General features: G+C 34.7%; 1 pseudogene; it reads left to right on the top strand.

Moving 5' to 3' along the window:
- The first annotated feature begins 4,556 nt into the window (after positions 1-4,556).
- LOC149545017 (putative inorganic phosphate transporter 1-7) lies at positions 4,557-7,579 on the top strand (annotated as a pseudogene).
- Positions 7,580-11,362: the final 3,783 nt, after the last annotated feature.

Below are 11,362 nucleotides of genomic sequence, written 5' to 3'. Positions count from 1 at the left end.
GTTACAAGGGGTTTTGTATTTTTAGTAGGATGCTCAGTTGTAGGCAATGATTTCATCAATGCAGTTACAGAATTCAGTTATGATATACTTGATATGTTTGAATGGCTTAGTATGTTCAAAATTTGACACATAATGATGTATTTTGCCTCTAGTATTTCACAATTTGCATGCTTTTGGATGGAACTTTTCCATCCATGCCTCTAGAGGTTATGTTTTTCCATCAATTCTTGAAGATATTTTATGCTTTTGGGAAGCAATATGAGAGAGGATTTGACTTACTAGTTGTTGGGAGAGATTAGAGATAGGTTTTTAACTTCTTGGCAAAGTTTTCCAAGTTGACACATGGTGGTTGTAGAGTAGATTCAGGAATTCTTTTCTTCTATATCTTTCTTTTCTTCTTTCTTTGAAGGTTGTTGGCCATTTTCTCTGTGAAACTAGTAGGGTTTCAGTTTTTACTATGAGACCAAGTTGTTGCTTTTACTTCCTATCTAATTGAGTAGAGCTCTAGCTGTGAAGGTGACACATCCATTCTTGTCCAAGTTTCATTTCATTTCATGTATTGTTTCTCTGAGATAATGAAGATTGATGATAGATCAAGTAATATATCCTTAGTTTCATTGCTATTAACTTTGTAATTGAATGAATAAGGTTCATTTAATTGAAGACAACTTGGAGGAGTTGTGTGCCACATCTGTTGTTGCTTTTAATTTAAGGAGTTAAGTAAATGCTTCAATAATTTGGTAGGGTTTCTAGGTGTTTGGAGGGGATGCTAGTAAGAATGGAGTTTGGAGATTTCAGTTGATAAACTTAAATGTAAGGCAATCAAGTTAGGTCATCATGTTGGTAATGACTATATGTTGCAATAGATAAGGAACTGATCACTAAATCAAATACAAGCTAAGATGAAGGTCTTTTGCACAAATCTTTTTAATCAAAATCAATTCATTTTTCCATGTTTTGTAGTGGGATGAAAGGAATTAACCCTCTCTTAGCTTATGGGTTCATAGGTTATGATTTGTAGCTATTTTATTCCTATGTTATTCATAAGTATCAAGAGATAAAAGGGTTTCATCTACTATTAATGGGTTCAGATTTAATGTTTATTTGCATTGGTACCATATATTATAACCTCAAGCTTAACTCGCCTAGGTTATGTAGAGCCTGAAGTGAAGAATGAGTTATGCCTTATAGTTGGCCCAAGATTTTAGTTAAGTGCATCCATCATAGGAATTTTCTAGCCTTAGATGTATTGGTCTGGTTTCTTGGTTATTTTTAAATTTGCTAAATTAGGAGCCACCATACCCTTTCCTTTATTCTGGTCTCTGGGCATTTCTTATTTTTGAGTTTCTATCATTTCTTGGAAGATTTTCTTCACATTGTCTACATTGAGGGCTTTAGGGGGTATGCTTTCTACTTTAGTTTCCCCCAAATAGATTGATTCCTCTATGTTTGACATAGAGCTCTTTAAATAGTACTACTCTGATACCACTACGATGCAAGCAAAATTGTGACTCAATTTGTTTAGTCCAACTGGACTCTTTAAGGGTCTTATTAACCTTCCAAAGGCTAAAGCTATTATGGCCTTCCCAAGGCTCCCAGAAATGATTTCTTTCCCTCCTAGGTCTAGGACAACTCAATGCCTTATGAACTCTTCAAACCTTTAAGGCTTCTCCAAGAAACCTACTCACTCCAATAACTCTTACTTCCTTTGCTACATGATCTTGGAAAAAATAGGCCTCCAACACCTCTATTGGTCTCCTATCACACTATATTTTCAACCTGTACAATGGGTTGAAACTATTCTCTGGTTTTTGGCTTTTGAATTGGTAAACTAGGCAATTAGGCCTAATAGAATTGGGTCTTGTTAACCAATTTTTGAACCCTCATTTGAAAATGATATGTAAGAGGCCCAAATGTTTTTACATATTCAGAGACCCATTTGAATGGGTCATACAATATCAAATTTTCTTACGAAGGTTCTTCCTCTAAAGGCCTATACCCCAAAACCCTCAAGTAAACTAGGGTTTTTTTGGGTTTTAGGGGAAATGCACTTAGTCTGATGATGAAAAATTCAAATGATGACTTCAAAATTCCACATAACCTTCAACTACTTCCAATCTAGTCATTTAAGAAACTTTACCTTGTATCCACGCTCACAAGGTCTTTAAACTACACAAAAATCCTCTTCCCATGGCTTAACACTCCAAGTGATCAATTATTTTCTCAAGTTTATGGAACCCAAGAATGAAAAATTGAAATTACATAGAAAGGAACATGTCTAATATAAAATTCCTAATCATCCCAATGAACTATGAGTGTTTTAGGTCATGGTTTGACAAGATTGATTCATTAGTGCTTCAAAACCCTTGATGTAAAGAAGAAACCAAAAATACTTTAATTATATACAAACTGATCTACTATTGTTCTAAAATGCTAAGAGAAATCAATTAAACATATACAAATATATGAGAAAGCTAATCTACTCCATGCCACTCTATTTTATTCAGGTTACTAATTGTGACCATACAGAACAACAATATTGTGCAACACACAAAGTGTCAAATTTTGCAAAAAGGGATAGAATCCCCTATGATTGGTTGATTACATTTTAAATAGGACCTCTTGGATCAGTTGGGAGCTCCCATAACTGAGTTTAACCCCATCTAGCAAAGTTGCAAAGTTGCAATTTTACAACTTTTTTTTTTCCCATTTTATGCAACTTTTACATCTTTTTCCCAGATTCTCTCAAATCTTCATCCATTGATTCCAAATCACAACCATGGGTGGGTCTTGATCAGAAATGGTGTTACAAGTTCCCAGTCAACCCTTTGACCAAGTGTTGACCAATGTTGACCTTCCTAGTTAACTAGCCCTGCAAGGAAAAAAAGCCTACATGGACAATCCCCTAATATTTCAACCTTATTCTAGTGTCTCCTTAGGCTAAAACTCACTAGGTTTGTTGTCTCAAAGAGAATTATTACAAAAAAACATGATCCTATCCTAATTTTCCTAGTTTCTCACTAGGTGCTCCTGCACCATTGGGTTTTTCCTCAAAACTTGCATGCCAATTTTTGTATACCATTAAAAGTATCTTCATGAAATATTACATTTAACACTCAAATTGACATGAAAAGAATGAAGAAGACAATGTAAATGTCAAATTAAAAGCTCAAAATTGACGCATGGATTCCAAACTAAAAGGGCTCAATGTACTCTGAGATTTGTACACAGTTAGTGTCAACTTCTAGAATAGAAATTTAGTGGTTTAATGTGATTCTAGATGACAATTAAGCTATAAAAATCATAATTATGATATAAAGAAATGCTATGAAATTAAAATGCCTACAACTATGATGCTAATGACAATGGATGATTATGTTGTAAATGACTTAGAGTTTATAGATTTTTTGAAGGCTAGCAGTAGGACCAAGGCTAAGTAAATTAATCATGGTTAGGTAAGTTCTTTTATTTAATTGGGCTTAAATAAGGGGACAACCATTTAAAATGAATGATTAGGATAGACAAGCCAACTTGAGTCATTGAGACTGGAAAATTGAGTGGAAACAGTAATATAGTGGATGATAAACAACTTGAAAAATATCTATAATTGAATTTGTCTCCTGTGAAAACAGTGCGAAAGTGGGCTCATCTACGTAATGTCTGAGAACACGAAGCAATAGTCCGAAAGTTAACGTCTACAACGAAGAGTATAAAGTATATATGAAAGCATGTTCTCTTAGTGCGTTCAATTCGGGCTGTAAAACCAAGATAACCAATGAAGATGACAGGGTATTGTTGTCAATCAAGAGTATATTCGGATAGAATAAAAAGTCTTCATATGGACTCGATGAATGGATCTATCTCATCAAGCAAATACTTCTGGAGCTTAAGATTAGTTCTGCAACTTTTGAGAGGTACGTTTATCTCTAATAATAGATAGAACAGTCTCGCCCAATCGGTCAGGGTGGGAGGTCCAGTTTCTCTCATCTTATGTTAATTTTATTGGATTAACGGTTTTCGTAGGAGTTCGTGACATTTTCCTGTAAGTTAGTGGTCATATCAGATATTAACATATGGATCTTTTAGTGCAACAATATAATGATCTTTTGATCTTTTACTGCAATGGCAACCAGCACTTTAACAAGTGGTATCACAGTTTTAAATCTTCTGTCGAACGGAGATGGTTGGACAAATTGTCAACATCTTTCTTTAGGAATTGTGACATAGTTTAACACTCTCATGTGTTTTCTATAAGTCTAGTGGTTGTATCAATGACACACTTTGTACTAATTGTTAATGTTTTCTTTTAGAATTCGAAAATATTTTTGCGAGTCTAATTTGTACAACAGTAACCATGGTTTCAACAAGTGGTATCATTGTTTTGAATCCTCATTCTTTAGGAATTCTGACATGGTTCAACAGTCTCATTTATTTTCTATAAGTTTAGTGATTGTATTGGATGTTAACATGTCCATCTTTTGTTTTGGTATAACAGAAATGACCAATCTAACATGCTTTGTATTTGTCCTTGGCTGTAGGTGTGTGGATTTGCAAGCATGGCAAGGAAGCAGCTAGATGTGTTGGATGCATTGGACATTGCCAAAACGCAATGGTATCATTTCACGGCTATTGTGATTGCTAGAATGGGCTTCTTCACCGACGCCTACGATCTCTTCTGCATAACAACTCTCACCAAACTTCTCGGACGAATATATTATCCCCATCAGAAACATCCCGGGTTGCCGCAAGGCATGGCGTCTGGAGTCACGGGCATGGCCCTCTGCAGAACACTGGCAGGACAGTTGTTCTTCGGGTTCTTAGGCGACAAGATGGGGCGTAAGAAAGTGTACAGAATTACGCTGATGCTCTTGATTGTTTGCTCCATCGCAGAAGGCCTCTCTTTCAGCAAATCCAAGGGAGGAATGATGGCGACACTGTGTTTCTTCAGGTTCTGGTTAGGGTTCGGCATAGGCGGAGATTATCCGTTGTCGGCGACAATCATGTGGCAGGAGTGTTTGCCGAGTGGTAGGAGTGTTTACCGAGTGAGTGCGGTAAATGAAGAGAAAACAACTCGGTAGATGAAGAACTCGGTAGACACTGTAGGGTGTGATTAGCGAGTGAACTCGGTAGCCACTGGAGAGTGGAGCTCGGTAGATGAAGATACCGAGTGAAGTCGGTAGAAGAGCAACTTGGTACCCATAGGAGAGTGGAACTCGTTAGAAAAAGGCACCAAGGGAACTCAGTAGCCACTGCAGAGAATGATTTCTACCAAAGCCAATACTGATTGTAGACTTATGAAATGAAAATTTTCACCATTAAAACCAGAGACCCAAAGCTTGAAATACTCAACAATAAACTTATCAAATGCAATGAACAAGGAAAGAGCAATAGATTCAAGTATGCCTATTTGCTTTCTATTTAACTTTGATTCAAACTAATACAAGATCTTGGAGCATTCGGCTTCAACCAGAAAATCTTAAAATAGCCCTAAACTTTAAACTGATAAAATTTCAAATTTGTAGCTCTAATGGCTGCATACAATAACACCTAGAGCAATCACTACTTCAACAGGTTAAAACCAATAAACTACAAACTTACAAAATGAAGAAGAAGCACGTGCAACTGCAAGCACAACAACGATTCATTTTGTCTCTGCAACAACTGATCTGCTGATCACCTTTTCTTTCTTTCTCTACTCTGCCTTCCTGCAACATTTGACTTCTTCCACTGGTCGAATGAACGTGAACAATCCTTTTTGTCTTCTACCAAAAAAGTTTTCCTCCTCATTTGTGAATTTGAAAACTCACCTGCCCGTAATAAATTTTCTGAACGTTCGAGAGTGGTAGGTGAGCATTTGACTCCAGGGACAAACAACAACCGCATTAAATATTCCAACAGCTTCCTCACTACCGTCTTCGCCATGCAAGGCTTCAGCATCCTCACTAGCGGTCTAGTCTCTCTCGTCGTCTTAGCGGCCTTCCGAAAGTATGAGGAAGGCCATCCGAAAGGCACGACAGTCGATGCGGCAGACTACATGTGGAGGATTATCCTCGTGTTCGGTGCAATTCTGGCAGCGCTGAAGTTCTACTGGCGAATAAAAATGCCCAGACAGCGCGCTACACTGCCCTGGTTGCAAAGAACGCAAAAAAGGCGGCAGTGGAAATGTCCAAAATTCTTAAAGTCAACATCGAGGAAAACCAAAGCAGAACAGAGTCAAACGAGCTGGAATACGGATTGTTTTTTGTCAAGTTCCTCAGCCGCCATGGGCTGCATTTGCTCGGCACAACTACCACCTGGTTTCTTCTCGACAGCGCCTTTTACAGCCAAAACCTGTTTCAGAAGGACTTATTCAAGGCCGTCGGGTGGATTCCTAGTTCTAGCAAAATGGGAGCAATACAAGAAGTATAGACGATTGCATGGGCGCAGGTGAGTAATGGTTTCAACATCATATTCTTAGAACAAAGGCAGACGGCTTAAACATCACAAGAATCTTAGGATGAAAGCCGGCAGCTTAAACATCACATCACTAAGAATTGATTCTTGTGGTAAAAGTGGACGGCGTAGACATCACAAACTAATGTTTAATCCTTGGAATAAAAGCTGACGGTTTAAACATCACACAATAATGGATCCATTTGGTTGTAGACATAGGAATTGAGAATAGTAATGACTATTTCAATATACAACTATCTTTTGGAATGGACAAGCTCATTTTACGAGCAAAATGAGAATATGTATTCCTATTCCTTATTCCAATTGACACATTAAATGAAAAATAGAAAATATATTTTTAATTTCCTATTTCTATTCCTATTCATAAAAAGGGATGGCTTAAACATCATACATTAAGGCATAATCCTTTGGAAGGAAGAGCAGTCGGCTTAGACTTGATTTGCAGACTTATTTATTCTCAAAAGTCAAAGTTTTCTTAATCTTTCTATGATGTTGAAGAATGGTCCATTAAATTGTTAATTCTTTTCCTTAGGATATAATGTTTAAGGGTTGTTGCAGGCGAGGATTGCTATGATGTCGATAATCCCGGGGTACTGGTTCACTGTATTCCTGATCGACCATATCGGCCGCTTTGTCATTCAGGTCGTCGGTTTCTTCTTCATGTCGCTCTTCATGTTCGTGCTCGCCATCAAATACGACGACTGGAGACATGACAGAGTTGGGTTCCTTGCTTTGTACGCGCTCACCTTTTTCTTCGCCAATTTCGGGCCCAACAGCACTACGTTCATTGTTTCGGCCAAGCTGTTTCCGGCGAGATTCCGGTAGACATGCCACGGCATATCAGCGGCGAGTTGTAAGGCAAGGGCCATCGTTGGCGCTTTTGGTGCTGGGTACCTTGCTCAAAGTAACAAGCACCTAAAGACTGCTCTCACGATACTCGTCTTTACCAATGCTCTGGGTTTCATCTTCACGTTTCTTGTGCCCGAGACCAATGGTAGGTCCCTCGAAGAAATCTCTGGCGAGAAATGACAGAGGAAGAGGAGAACAAGGGCCCCAAAGTCGTAGTGTAGCCAATTTCTCTATGTACTGCCAACCAGTGGCACATCTTTTCATCGCTCTAGGATAATATATTGTGATGCATGGTTCTATGGGATCGTTGTTGTAGGGGACTAGGGTCTTTGTTTGCCTTTAGTTGTAGGTAGGGTGGTGTTACTTTTGGATGGTAAAAGGACTCATCTCAGTGGTTTCTAAGTCAACTAGATTGTTCTCAGCTCTCCCTAAGTTGATAGCTCGCTAAAGTTTTTATGGTCTATCATATTTTATTTTATTAATTTGTAATAAGTAACGTGTCAAAATAAACATTTCTTCTATCCATCATGTTATGATGGAAATATATTTGTATTCTACTTTCATTTATTAGTCTTTGTCTTAATATAAGACAAGGAACTAATGTTTTCTGTTGACCTCCCTTATTTTTTTTTTCCTCGTATCCACCTATCATATTCCAAAGTTTGAAAGGTTAGATTAAAAAAATAAGATTATTATATATGAATTTCAAATTTCTGATTGGCTAAGACAATTTTTGCTGGGCTTTTCTTATTTCAATAAATATTAATATTGAACAAAAATCAGCATCCGTAGGATCTGACGATAATTTCAAGACTACCATTTCATAATGAACTCTAGTGTGTTTTTAATGCTTGCTCAATCTATTATTTCACCGACATGTAAAAGTTTCATAGTTTGTTTGACATGTGTTGACAATTTGGACTTCCGTTTGAGAAATCTCTGTACATCATCATTTATAATACAATGATATATCAAGTTTCAATAGTAAAAATATGTCTATGCCTGCCAAATCAACTGCAATAATAGGAGGCTCATGTAAATCCATGGCCAAAGTCTGGATAAATCGAGACGGGACGCCAGATGTAAAATATTTTATTGAAATATTTCCACTATTTTTTAATGTCATCAACACCAAAATATCACATGCTTTTTAAGTTGAAGCGGGACCCATCTTTGTGGATGTACATTTGAAATTGGGGAATATTATATTTTTTATTATACATAATTAATTTTCTATAGATTTTTTAGTCATTTGTCTTCTTCGTAATTTCATTTTGATAAAAATAGATTATTCTTTTTGTTCAATTATTAGATTTTGTTAATAAACTAATACAACAAGATTCTCAAATAAATTTAGCTTTTTTTTTAATCAAATCTATTAACTTACATTTTCATTTTGTTAATAAATTATTACAACAAGATTCTCAAATAAATTTAGCTAATTTATTTTATCAAATCTATTAACTTAGACTTTGACCTTATAATGATTAATATTAAAAACAATTAGATCTAATTTGGTTGTTCAATTAATTTTTAATATGATAATATAATAAATAATAAATAGATTTAAACTTTAATTTTTTTTTAAAACAACATTAAATAATAGCAATGAACAAAAGCAAATTCTATTATTATGACATTAAATTCAAATTTAATTTTGATTTGAAATTTACTGTAACAATGATAATTAATCTTAAGGATGAGAGAATGTATAATATAGATTTCAAACAATTATGATATAAGTTATCTTTTCTTACAACAACTTACTCCAATTTGTTTTTTATATTTACCCTCTCAAAAAATGCTTCTAAAAATGCATCTTTCTAAGTTTTTAAAAGGTTATATAAGAATTATACAATTGATTTATGTAATGTTTGATTTTATTTAGACCAAAAGAAAATAATAATTACTCTAAGAAATATAAGAATATCTACAAATATTCAAATTATGCTTTAAGAAACATTAAATTTTTAGTTGAAAGGCATTATATGTTATTGAAACTATTTGTTGGATCTATTTTATTTAGAAAAGGTAATCTCCTCATTCGACAACCCCCACCTCCCCCCCCACCATGCCCGCCCCGCCTCTCTCTCACATTGTTGTAAGTTAAATTACTCATGCTACATTGTTGGATCATTGCTACCTTCTACAATAGTATCAACACTATCATTGTCTAACAACAACTATAACAACCTTCAAAATATCACCCTTTACAAGAATGATCAATAGTATGACATGGTCATGGCTACAACCTCTACTATGAATCCAGAAGGCACGGACTCCAGCTTGCAAAGAGCTCTTGTTTCTATTAAAAGCTTATTGTGTTGCTTTACTTCTAGAGACAATGGGCTCTTTATATATCTCTATATTCTATCCATGTTGAGAGCTGCTATGGAGTTGTTCAAAATTTTATAATATAATAAAAAGGGTTAAACATTAAATCAAATTTGCAAAATAAATTATTTATAATTACTTTTTATTGTTTTAGCTATGTTTAATTTTTTTTTTCTTAGTTTAATCACATACTTATTATCTGAGGTTGTTTTTTTAATTCTTAATTTGATTTCAGAAGAGATTATTTTATTTAGAGTGTATCATAGCAAATAGTTATACTTTTCCAATCCCAAAATCTAATGAAATTGATTCTAAATATTGGTCCATTAAAATGAAGACATTATTAAAATAAAATATGTTTAGAAAATTATTGAAATCGGATATGAAGAGCTTATAGATTGGAATGCACTTGCATGGAGCTAATAAAACAACTTGGAAGGAAGCCAAGAGGAATCATTTTGATATTTTTGGTTCTATGCAAACTAAGAGTTTGGGTAAGTCATCATACTTTACTCCGTTTATTTATGATTACTCAAACTATTATTAGGTCTATATTTGAATTCAAAGGATGAGGCTTTTGATACATTTAAACTTTTTAATGCTCTTGTGGAAAATGAGAAAGGTTGTAACATTAAACATTTAATGATTGATTTTGGAGTTGAGTTTTACTCTAAAGAATTTAAGAGGTTTTGTGATTTTCATGACATCAAAAGAGAACTCATCATTGCATATATACCTTAATAGAATGTTGTAGCTAAAAGTAAATATCACACTATTGTTGAAATGACAAAGAGTATGATATACAACAAAGGGTTAAAAAATATTTTTAAGGTCAAGATGCAATTGCTACAACTATGTATGTGTTCTCAACTAGAGTCCCACTAGCACTTTCAACAATGACTCCTTATGAAACATGGTCTGCTAAAAGCCGAACAATACTCATCTTAGAGGTTTTTTGTTGTTTACCCTATGTACATGTTTCTAATCAAAATAGAAAAACTTGGATCCTAAGAGTGAGTCTTCTATTTTGATTGGGTATAGTGAATATAGTAAAGCTTACAAATTGTATAACCCTAACTTACTAATACTATTCTTGTCTCAAGAGATGTGAGTTTTGAATGTGGAGTTTAATATCATCGAAAAGACCATATTGAGAAGTCAAAATATATTTTAAATGATGGTAGTATTGCTGATATTGATCGTTGGAATCCAACCAATATTTCAATTCTAAGTGTAACACATTACAAAATAACCCCTCTACTAGTTCTTCAATTTCAAGTGCAAGCCCAACATCAAGTTGAAGTTGAAATAAAAAGGTTAGAACCTTAGCTTTTATTTATGAAAGAAGTGCATCTCAAGCTCATAAAATAAATCCTAGAGAGGATATTGCATTTTGAATTATATTCACAAGACCATTTTGTGCTATGATTTTATGAAGATACATCTACTATCAAACTTTGGGTGCAAGAAATGTAAGAAGACATTAATTCTATATATTTTGAAAATATGTAGTTCTATAGGACCTTGTAGAGTTGACCAAGAAAAATTAAAGGTGGTGGGAATCAAATTTTAGATTGATCACACATGTCAAATGTGCTAATTGGGGGGGGATAATGAAAGGAAAGTGGAAAGAGAGAAATATGAGTGGGAACAAACCTCATCCCACAAAATACATGTGAACATAGATGAAACAAATTAATTTTTGACAAGAAAGTTGTGGACATCT

This window comes from Cupressus sempervirens, chromosome 8 (assembly GCF_028749045.1).
Source record: "Cupressus sempervirens isolate cs-2001-9-10 chromosome 8, ASM2874904v1, whole genome shotgun sequence".
NCBI lineage: Eukaryota > Viridiplantae > Streptophyta > Pinopsida > Cupressales > Cupressaceae > Cupressus > Cupressus sempervirens.
Note: the sequence above shows the minus strand (reverse complement) of the source record. Positions and strands in the feature narration are given on the sequence as shown.